Raw genomic sequence first — 12,107 nt, 5'->3', positions numbered from 1 at the left:
ATCCTGGAAAAAAGAACTCCCAAACCAGGATAAGTAAAGAAAGGAAAAGAAAAATCCTATACAACATTTACAACAGCTGGCCATAGCTTTCTGCATTGACAGTCTCAAAAATGAACTAAGTGGAAAGAGCACTGAGCTTGACAACAACGGACCATAGTCATAGTTCCAGCTTTGCACCAGCTTGCTGTGTAACTCTGAGATTATTGCTTCCCCTCTCTGAGCTTGTAGCCTTAATTATTTTACGTGATATTTATGAATTAAACAAAACATTTAGCAAGGGATTGTACAGGGATCTAAATCCTGCTCAATCAGAAATTCTTCTTACACAGAATTCTTAAGTTTTTAGATTTACTTCTTTCTGTTCAACTTTTATGCAACTGTGAGAAATTCAGATCAAGTATATACAAATTACAAATCATCCTTGTCATCCCTTGGGACATGGAGTTATAAAATGAAAAAGGCAGTAAACCTCCTATAGAATAAGATCCCTCCTGGAAGGCACAGAAGAACTCAGCAAAAGAGTGAATCTCAAAACACTTCAGGAGGGTGGGCCATGGTGGCTCAGCAGGCAGAGTTCTCGCCTGCCATGCTGGAAACCTAGGTTCGATTACCCGTGCATGCCCATGCTAAAAAATGAAACATTTGAGGAAGTCATGGAAGGCTCTGCAGAATGTGCATTAGTAGAGTGAATAGTTTTAAATTATTTAAAATGTCACTTATTACCTATTCAATGAGTTTTAGTCATAGGAAATACATTGGTAGGATTTCTCATAGGTTTATATAGCCTTCTTGGTTGTACGTTTTTAAGTTATCTCTCTGATGAGTGCTCTTGGTGAAGACTCACAGAAGCTTGGGATATTGATCATAACCTTTGTGACCCAGAGAAGTCATAGGGACCCTGGCATATCATTAGAAGCAGCATGTGTACAACTGTTGGGGATTGAATCTTACCCTCCACAAAAGGCACATTCAGGTCCAAACCCCTGGTCCTGTGAGTATGAACCCATTTGTAAATAGGACCTTTGAAGATGTTATTGTTAAGTGTGCCTAACTGAATGAAGGTGGGCCTTAATCCAATGTGGCTGAAGACCTTATAAGCAAAGAAAATTGGACACTGAAGGAGAAGCCACAAGGGGCACCCAGAAGCTGGAAGAGAGTGGAACCTGGAAGAGAAAGGAGATGCAGCCATTTGCATTGCCATGGAAAAGAAAAGCCAATGACTAGGGATCACTGGGAGCCAGCTCCAGAAAGCTAGTCTTCTGAGAGAGAAAGAAAATTGCTCTGCTGGTTCCTCAGTTTTGGACTTCTAGCCTCAAAACCATGAGTCAAAAAATCCCTGTTATTTAAGCCAACCCATTGTACAGTCTTTGTTTTACAGCCAGGAAACTAAAACATACTCCCTGTGCAGTGACTCCACCAGACTCCTGAAATGGACTCTCTTGGTCCCTGCTGCCTCACTTCACTTTTTCTCGGTTGGTTTCAAACTCCCCAAGAGATAGGATCCTGATGGGGCGGGTCAGTAGTCATCACCCTTGGCATGTTCCGATCAGGCAGCATTTCCAGGCCCAGATACCCCAGAGGCCACCAGGCCAGCTGACAGGAGACCACTGGCTTTCTGGGCAGAACATCTGTTGTGTGGCTGCCCTCTGAGTTAACAGAAGGATTTCTATCCTTGGGCCCTGCGAACTACATGCCAGTATCACCCTCAGAAATTGTGTCAACCTAACAGCCCTCATACCTTTCTAAATGCTCAGGTCCAGTACTGTCTTGTTGAGAATCACTGCTAGAGTCGGATTCAGATGCCAATTCCTGGGACAATCAGGATTTGTGGGGAAGATAGTGAGGTGTCATGGCATAGGAACCCTTTTACTCAGAAGGGGCTGCCACTGGAATTAGGGGCGCACCTCTCCTAAGTATCTTCCTCTTCCTAAGTCTTGATCTCCTTAACTGGAATTTCTCTTACTTTAATGGTTCTGAGGTCCGTAATCATTTAAGTTGGGGAAAGAGTACTGTATAAGTAGGGGCTACTTTGAGGGCAGGGAACAGATTTTTATTTTACTATAAAATCTGTATACATGCATTGTAGAACGTTAGGAAATAAAGAAAAGCAATAATAAGAGTAAAATAATAAAAATAAGATAAATTTTTTTAAAATTTAAAGTAAAATAATAAATAATGAGTAACATTATATTCTTTTCAGCTAGAAATTCCCACTGCTAACATCTTGAATTGGTCTTTTCTGTCTTTTCTAAGAGCTTGGCTTCAGGCCTAGCATAGAATAGAACCTCTGTGATTGTGGATGGAATGGACGAAGAAATGATTCCTTGCCTCTAAACCAGCAGATAGGATGAAATGATCTCTAAGAAAGCTCCACTCTAAAAATTTAGAGAAGTAGACTAGGACACTTGATAAAAGCATGATTGCTAGAGTATGTATGTATGTACACACACACACACAAGTGCATGTGCACACACACACATACATCCCTTAGCCAAATGCCTGCTACATTATGATGTCTCATTATCATCAGACTCTTGTCCCCCAAGGGGACTCTTCCTTCCTTCAAACTCCAAGCCTCTCTGCCCAGTTGCTGCTCTGAAGCCCAGGCAGAAAATGGTTCCTTAGAGCAGGCCTTACAAAAGAAGCTTCATGCCCCACCCCACCTCCACCCCGAAATGAATGAGACTGCTTTCTGTATAAGAACACTCTCTTCACAGTGGTCCTTGAGTTCTATTTTGAGATTGCTTTAAAAAACGAACAAAAACAACCTGATTTCACAGAGAAGTTGGAAAGAAATTTTGCAGATAAGGAGCAGAGCCACAGAGAGTGAGAGACTTGCCTTGGTACCACAGCCAGCCATAGTTCATCAGGAACTCACTTATGTGGCTCTCAGTTCTAGAAGGTCACAGAAAAATGGACAGCCAGGTTCCAAATCTTGTTACTCCACTAAGCTGTGTGATCCTGGGAAGGTGACTTCATCTTCCTAAACCTGAATTTGCTTATCTGTAAAATGGGGATAATACCTCCCTACTAGATGGTAGCAAGGAATGGAGAGATTGTTTGTTAAAGTACCTGTCTCAGGACTGACACATAGCAGTAACTTAGGATAACAGTTCCGGGGCAGGCCAAAGCCGGGGGGGGTGGTGGTGTGGGCAGCAAGCTATCAGGTCCTGAGTGGGAGATCCAGGTCTCATGGTGCTCACTTCCTCTTTGGGAAGAGGATCCTTCATTCTGCTTCCCAAGCAGCTACAAACTGCTTCAGGTGAGGTGTCAGTCTATAGAGAACACTTAAAATGTTGTGACTCATAGAGGACAGTGACTGATGTCCTCATCCGAACTCTGCATTTGAGAGCACACTCTCTGAAATCAGACTGGATGGAGGCAAATTCTGCTGCTACTATTTACTAACTGTGAGTCCTTGGATAAGTGACTTAACATCTCTGTGCCTCAGTTTTCTCAGCTGTAAGATGGAAACAATAGTAGTATTGCCTAATGGAATTATTGAAATGATTCTGTGAGATTATACATGTAGAGCTCTTAGAATATTACCTGGTACATGATGTTCAAACCAACCATATTTTATAGGGTTCCAGAGAACTTTTAGATAAGTTGTAATTAAGCTTGAGTTGCAGTTCTCACCCAAGTTGAGAAAGAATGGAAGAACTCTGCTTTCTAATTGGATGGGTGTGATTAATTTCAGGTTTGAGAAGAGTTGAATTGCACAGATAGGAGGAAAGGACTGAGTTAAATAAATGTTGAACAACAAATGTGATAGGATTTGGGTTTTTTTGTTTGTCTTCCATGTGCCATATTTTGAGGTTTAAATATTAAGCTTTCTCTGCCCTTGAAAAAAAGAAAACTACTTTTATTAGAAATGGGCCCTGACTTTAGTGGGCTATTAAACCCCATAGTGAAGAACAAGACATGGGCTAGGGTTTGAGGGAGGAGGCAGAATGTTTCCCTCTGTAGGGGTGGAAAAGTCCCCAGCCCTAGGAGAGAGAAGGAGACCTGGTGCCCCATGGCTGTACTCGAGGAAAGTGGCCAGTCCTGAGAACAGGTGACTGCTTGATATGCCAAGAAACATGAGATGTGTACAAGGAGTCCCAGCCATCCCAGAGCTTCTAGTGCACTGCATGTAGTATAGGGTAGCAGCCATGGACTTCAGGGACCACAGGGGGCTTGAACAGTTATGCCAACACAACCAGGATGACCTAAGGGTTAGACCCTCCCCACCATCAAAATACACCCATGTGCATGCACACATAAAACACACACACAGAGCCCTTCCTGGGTTCTTCAGACAACACTTCCTGGATTCTGCTGTGCCTTGAGAGGGGAAAAAGTTCCAGCAGTGAATGAGATGGGATTTCTGCTTAGTCACAGATTAAGTTGTTTTACAGAAATACTTGAATATTTGTTTGAAGGAGTACCCAAAATTTAGCTAGTCTGGCACTGACATGTTTTAATCTAGTGGCTTTAGTCCTCTCTTAAGCCTGGTAGTTCACTCCCGTCCTCCATTCTTACTTCTAAAGTTGGTAAGCAGGTGGTCTTTGGAATAAGATAGAACTTAGGTGAAGTCTCTATGTGTGTGTTTTATGTGTGCATGCACATGGGTGTATGTTGATGGTGGGGAGGGTCTAACCCTTAGGTCATCCTGGTTATGTTGGCATCACTGTTCAAGCCCACTGTGGTCCCTGAAGTCCATGGCTGCTGCCCTATACAAGTTGTGTATACTTGTCACTAGTTGTGTATACTTGGGCAAATTATTTAATTTCTCTGAACCTGTTTCCTCATCAATAAAATGAAGAGCTTCCTCACAGGAGTTGTGTCAGAAGGATGAAATAAAATACTAGGGTGGTTTTCAAAGCGTGTCCTAGAGAACCTTAAATCAAACAATCTAACGTTTTCCAAATTTCATTCACTTCCCACCTTCCCAACCTTTGACATATTTGTCTACCACCTGTTTATTTAGTATTTTCCTCAAAAAATATCAACTCATTTTTTATGGAAGTGAACTTATTCAAAACTGAAAATTTTACATCACTGCCATAAAACAGAAATGCCTATCACATATCCTAAATGATAAAAATGAATACAACAAAATCAAAATGTTATTCTGGTTGGTTATGGTTACAGGCCAAAGCTCTGTAGGAAACTTATCCTAGTCATAAAAGGTCATATGGTTTTCTTTGAACTCTCCAGAATAGGCACATCTGTATATTTAGAAAAATTAGTGGTTGTCTGAGGCTGGGAAGGGAGGGAGGAAGATGGAGAGTAACTGCTAATAGGGGGTGATGAAAATGTTCAAAAACTGATTATAGTGATGGAGGCTCAACTTTGTAAACATACCAAAAAAAAAGTTTAATTGTACACTTTAAATGGTTATGTGAATTATATATAGTTCAAGATGGTTTTAGATGTGTTTGTGAGTATGTGTGCATTAGAGATTTAAATCCAGTTCTCTTGGTGGTAAAGGGCCATCCTATTATCTCGCTGTAGTAAGTACGTGGCCCTTTGTGAAAGGATTCAATAGTAAGCACTCAATGTTAGCTAATATTTGGAAAAATAGATTTGCCTATCAAATTAAGAGCTTAGTCAAACTCTGATAACCTGGGTTTATAGCTTTCCCTACTAAGCCACTAAACTACTTTGTGACTTTGGAGAAATCACTCTCTGATCCTCAATTTTCTTATCTGTAAAATAGGGATAATAGCTCCTGGGTGCATTAAGAATGAGAGGAGATATTGTACATAACGTGACTGACACAGTAAGCGCTCAATAGTGGCAATTATAAAAAATATTCTTAGCCTCTCCTGGGAACAGCAGCACAAGAAACCAAGGAAGGTAGCATGAATTAGATTAAGCTGGTGGGAAACCATGCCTTTTGGGGGGGCGGGGGGGAGCAGTGTATGGGCCTGGAATTCAACCTGGGTCTTCTATGGCAAGAGAGAGTTGTACCACTGAACTAACTACCCGTGCACCCAGAAAGCATGCCTTTGCTATTCAAAAGTAACTTCCTCTTTCACTGTCTCCCTTCTTGACTAAAATGGGAGTTCCAAAGTGCTGGAAGAAGCCCTCTGCCCTCTGCCAGCCCCAGGATCCTTATGCCTATTTTAAAACCGGGAAACCGAGGGCCAGAAGGGGCTGTAAATAACCACCGAAAATAGTGGGTGGGTAACTCGGAGGAGGGGAACACACCAGCAAGGCCTGACCCATCGCAGCCCAGGCAGAGGCTTAGCGATGCAGTTTTCTACCCACAAGTGCGGCTGCGCTTACAGGTAAAACCCAAACGCACAGTAAGGTCCCAAGGGGCCTTAGGGCGGCAAGTAAATCACAGCTGCCTTGGGGTCCGGGACTTCTTTGCTCACCGCCTGCGCCGGAAGTCCGCCCTTGGCCTCTCTAGGACGCCACAGTGCTGCGCTCGTTAGCCTTAACTCTTCCAAAAGCCGGGATAGCTCTAACTGGGCCAGCCCGTTGCCAAGCCACTTTCCCCTCCTTCGCTTCCTCTGAATCTCACAAAACGCTGGGAAAGGGAGCAAGGCCTTGTGGGTCCCATTCTACAGACGAGGCAACTGAATTTACACGCAGCTGAGCCAGAATTCAGGCACTCCGTTTTGGACAGGTTTCAATTATCCCAACCACTTCTACTTGACTCCCTCAGAATATCTTAAAATACATACACTAAAGCTTCAGCTGGGGTTATTTCAGATTACAGCAAAGTTTTGCTTTCTTCTCTTTGACCCAGCATTTTCTGATTTCCTGGGTTCATGCAATACTCTGTGATTCTAAAAATTTAAAGTTTAAAATATTAATTTTACAAAATTTTAGTTTACATTTAGCTTTTCAGGTGCATCCTTTGCACTTGTTCACGCTGTTTCTGATGTGATTCAAAAACGAGTGAACCCAAAGATGAGGAAAAGATAATTGGCTCCATCTTTCAGATGGGGCAACTGAGGTCTTGACGGAGGAAGCGACTTTCCAAAATCAGAGCACAAATCATTCTGAATCCTGGATAATTCTATTATTCCTGCCCCTCTATGTCACCACAATTGCCTCCCAGAGCTGATCAGGGGAACAAAGGGGGGATGGGCACAAAAGCCATTATGGACTGAAATCAATAGGCAAATGTAAGAGAAGGGACAGTAAGTAACTGTGCCCTACGAGGGTCACAAGCCAGATGCCGTGCTGCCTTCATAGCAGTGCCAAGAGACCCTGTCAACCTATGTAGACACGCTGCCAGTTGCTATGTCCATTCCAAAGATGCATTTCAGAACTGAGAAAATAACAAGATGGGTTGGGACCCATTGGGCACACCGTGAGGTGGATCTGAGCTAAAACTCCATTCATTACCTGATTTCAGTGATGTTTTTGAGTCTCAGGGGAACAGAATTGATTGCTGTAGTAGAACTATAGCAAAAGGAGTAGGAATTTGTTAGTGGAAAAGGAGAGATGTGCATGCCTTTGTTCTTTCATTCAATTACCATTAATGAGCACCTACTGCTTACAGGCCCTAGGAAGACAGAGATAAATGAGACACGTGTGGCCTTGTCCCAACCATGGAAGTGAGATGTCAAACAAAAGGAGAAGCAAAGTGACTACCCTGGATATCCTCCTTTGAACTTTCCTGGAGGAGGTGATACTAAGCTGAGGCCTGAAAAATAGTAGGTGTTGGCTGGGAAGAGAGAAGAAAGAGTTTTCCAAGCACACGGAAAACAGCCTGGCCAGCTTCAAGAAATGAAAGAGTGCTGTGTGACAGATGGCAAAGAGCTAAGCATAGACAAGCAAGAGAGGTGGGTAGATTGAGCAGGGCCATTCAGTTGAGGGATGGAGCTGTATGGGCAAAGACAGGTGTGAAAAGACTCCAGGAGGTACATAAAGCTGGAAGGCAAGAAGTGATATGGGTCTTACCGGAAACAAAAGTGAGGATAGGAGCAGGGCCCACATCCTACAAGACCTATGATGCATGAATGAGGAGCTCAGATGTTAACCTGCAAGCCATGCAAGTACACATACCGAGAAGAGGAAGTAAGACAACAGTGGGGCCTGGTAAGGATCACAGCAACTAGAGAGGCCAAACTCCATCCCCAGGGGCACCTAATGAGGCCAAGGCTCTGCCCTACTCTTGATTACCACACTGGGGGCAGGTTCAATATCTCAGACTTTCTGTTCTGACTAGGGTAGCTGGGAGTCTGGATTTTTATATGAAATCGCTTGATTTTAAATGTTAGCTAATATATGTAACCCCATGTAGGTCAAGCAAACATGTCTGTACATGAGTGGTTCTTAAACGTTAACATCACCTGGAAAACTCTGAGCCCTAGGTTTGACAGGCTTGTGCAGGGAGCTAGGATAGGGAGAGGACTTGGACCCATCTATTCTCCACCCTGCAGAATGACACTGTTCAAACCCAAGCGTGTAGAAAACAACTCAGCAATCAAAAGGAACAAACTACCAATACATGCAGCATGGATGGCTCTCAGAAACATTACGCTGAGCAAAAGACAGACACAAAGGAGCATACTGTATGATTCCATTTACATGAAGTTCTAGAACAGGCTAACCTAGTCAGTGGTTAAAAAACAACATTAGAACAGTAATTGCCTAAGGGGAGTTGGGGACGGGAGGGAACTTCCTGGGATAATAGTAATATTCTATATTTTGATAGGAGGTCATATTGTGCAGATGTATGAAACTCACCGAATTGTACAGTTAAAACTGGTGCATTTCACTAGATGGACATTTTTACTTCAAGGGAAAAAAGAAAAACCAACACTGTAAACAAACACTGGACTTGAGTTGAGGATATACATGCCAAGGAGTTTAGAGGGAAGTATCAGTATCTGAAGACTATTTTGAAATGTATACAAAAAATAAGATGGACTGATGGGTAGAGGAACTGGATAGGATATGTGATAAAACAAATACAGCAAAACGTGAGTGATAGAATCTAGGTGGTGGGTAAATGGATGTTCATGTACAGTTCTTTCAACTTTGCTGTACGTTTAGAACTTTTCATAATAAAATTTAAGGGAAAAAAACATTAAGTCTGATGTCTCTCATTGGCTTATCTTTTGAGAGCCACAGGGACCTCCATACATTCTGGATTTCTCAGTTTCTACTGTTATCTTGACATAATTAGCAATGGTATCCTCTTGCATTCTCAAAACTCTCCCAGTTTGAATGCAGATGTGCTTGCCTGGCCTATGAGATCCTAGCTAACCTGACCTTCTTTCCCACCACTCTCTCCCACCACCCTCTCCCTTTCACCTTTGCTCCAGCCACACTGAGTTGCTGGGTAAGCTCTTCCTTAGGCCTTTACTGGTTCTTCCTTTGGCATGGAATGTTCTTCCCCCAGCATGGCTCTCATCTCCTTCAAGTTTTTCTTAAAATGTCAACTCAGGTCACTCCTGACCTCCTTATTTAAAATTACAATCCGCCCTTTCCCCACCTACTTACTCTGCTTTATTTTTTCCAAAGTACTTATAACTTCCCAGATAAGTTCTAGGAGGGCAGGGGTTTCTTTTCTGTTTTGTTCATGTTGTAGTTCCAAGACCTAGAACAGTGCCCAGCACACAGTAGGTACACAATAAATACATGTCAATATGAACAAAATATGAACAAAGGAATCTGTTCCCTGATCTCATGGAGCTCCCAATCTGGTGTGGGAGACCAAAGCACACACAGACCACTACAGAACTACACTAAGTGAGCCAAGAAATGACAGGCGACAGGGTGGGGGCAGGAGGGAAAAGAGAGAAAAAACCACAGGGAAGCTGCACTTTGAAAGACAAGCAAGGCATCTGCCAAGTGAAGAGGGATGAGAAGGGCCATCCTGGCACAGCAAACAGCATAAATGAAGCCCCAGACAGGAAAGACAGCAGAGTGTGTTGGTGGTTATTGTAAGCAGTTCAGAGGGTAGCTGTGCAGGAGTGTGGTGGAGGTGGGGCATGCAGACACCATCCTGCAGGGAATGAGAACCGGAAAGTTTCAACCAGGTGGATGGCAGGGACAGATAAGCATTTCTGAAAGATGGCCCAGCTGGATAGAGAAATGGATTGGAAGTGGGCAGAAGTGAAGCAGGGAGACTCACAAGGAGGCTGTGAAAATAGTCATGTAAGCACCCAAATAAAGCCAGTGGGTCACTGGGGAAAGAGGCAAACCAGCCAGTCATCTGGGATCCAGACTAAAAGGGACATTGTGGCTCAGGGGGCCTAGTGGGATGAAGTAGAAGCAGTTGACTGAGACTTTTGGGTATTCCCATCTTGACCAGCTCTTGGGACTGTGTTGCCTTTCATAAGTACAAGGAAGGTGGGAATGGGCTGTGGGAAAGATGAGGCTGAGAATTTGTGGACATCCAGGTAGAAATGTCAAGCAGGCATTTTGCTGTTTGAGTCTGGAGGTTAGGAGCAGAACTTGGAGACTGTGATGGATTGAACTGTGTACCCCAGTTTGGACACATTCTTGGTCTTGGTCCACATGCTGGTGGGTATGGACCCATTGTAAATAAGATCTCTTCAAGATGTTACTTTAGTTAAGGTGTGACCCACCTGCATCAGGCTGGGCTTTAATCTGATTACTGAAGTCCTTTACAAACAGAGTGAAAGTCAGATAGAGAAGCTGCTGGGAGCAGCCAAAAGCTAGAATTCAGTGGAACCCAGAAGAGAAAGGAAAAGATGCCACCATGTGCACTGCCATATGACAAAAAAAGCCAAAGATTGCTGGCCAGCCAGAAGATGCTGAAAGCATTCTAGCCTCTGACACCATGAGCCAATAAATTCTTGTTACCAAGCCATTCTATTATGTGATATTTGTTTTAGCAGCTGGGAAAGTAAGACAAGAGAGTTGGGATCCAGGACCTCAGGGAGAAGGTGGGTCCCAGCAGAGAGAGTGCCATGAAGAGAAGGGCTAGGGCAGGGCAGGAAACGTTTACAGGATTGGGAAGAGGCAAGAGTGTCCAAGGATGGATGGGGTACGAGAGAGGAAGAAGATGGGATCCTGGAGGCCACCAGGGCTGGAGAAATTTCCAAAGAAAGAGTGTGGACATTGGAGGGGCTGGTGATTACAGCAAGCCGATGGGTCTAGGGTGCAGCTATGGAAAAGGTGACTTTTAAACCAGGACAGAGTGGGCTGCAGAGAGTGTGGGAACAGGCTTGGGGTCAGGGACGGCCTGGGCTCAGGAACAGATGCCCGAGGCCTGCAGGCAGAAGAGAGACGAGAATGGGGGAAGACTCAAACCTCAGCCTCTTGAGGCTGCTCAGAAATGGATGCCCCATTCCCAGCTGGGGTCTCCTTCCCCAGCCTTACAGACAGACCCATTTCTGGTCTTTAGCCCCACCTGCTGGTATTCTCATCTATGAAATAAGATAATAGGAAAGTCAGCTGCCATTTACTGAGCCCTCACTATGTGCCAAGCCAAGAAACCTCCATGTATTGCCTCATTTAAAATCCTACAGGCAGGCTATGGTGGCTCAGTGGCAGAGTTCTTGCCTGCCATGCTGGAGACCTGGGTTTGATACTCAGGTTCGATTCCTGGTGCCTGCCCATGAAAAAAAAAAATCCTGTGAGGAACTTTTAGAGACAGATTTTGAACCATTAAGCTGTCTGCTCTCCTGCTACACATGTAGTAATAATAAACTCTTTCTCTCTTTGGAAAAAAAAAATCCTACAGTAGTTTGATCAGACTGAAGCTACTATTATCCCATTTTACAGATAAGAAAAATGAGGCAGAGACAGGTTATGTAATTTGCTCATAGTCACACAGTGAGTGGAGATGCTGAGATTAAAACCCAGGGCCTGTACCACTAGCTCATACAAGGCACTTTACAGAACACTCTCATCACCTCAGGGGATGTAATAAGATCCTGCCTCCCTCTGAGGGGAGTAATGAGATGGCTCATATACCCAGGAAAGAGCTGCCATCATTACCATATATGGCAGGCTGAATAACGGCCCTCCAACAACGTCCAAGTCCCAATTCCCAGAACCTGTGAATATGCTCCTGTACATGGCAAGTAAAATGTGATTAGCTTAAGGATCTACAGATGGGAAGATTATCCTGGATTATCTGGGCAGGCCCAGTGGGATCACATGAGCTCCTTATAAGAGGG

At 43.8% G+C, this 12,107-nt stretch overlaps 1 long non-coding RNA gene across 1 annotated transcript in view; it reads left to right on the top strand.

Moving 5' to 3' along the window:
• Window positions 1–9,026, top strand: part of LOC143667237 (uncharacterized) — a 34,711-nt gene extending 25,685 nt beyond the window's left edge. Inside the window, exon 3 of the long non-coding RNA XR_013167959.1 lies at window positions 7,508–9,026. This is a non-coding gene — a long non-coding RNA (uncharacterized LOC143667237). The remainder of the gene's footprint in view (window positions 1–7,507) is intronic.
• Window positions 9,027–12,107: the final 3,081 nt, after the last annotated feature.

This window comes from Tamandua tetradactyla, chromosome 23 (assembly GCF_023851605.1).
Source record: "Tamandua tetradactyla isolate mTamTet1 chromosome 23, mTamTet1.pri, whole genome shotgun sequence".
In the NCBI taxonomy this organism is placed as follows: Eukaryota; Metazoa; Chordata; class Mammalia; order Pilosa; family Myrmecophagidae; genus Tamandua; species Tamandua tetradactyla.
This window is presented reverse-complemented; position numbering and strand designations above follow the sequence as displayed.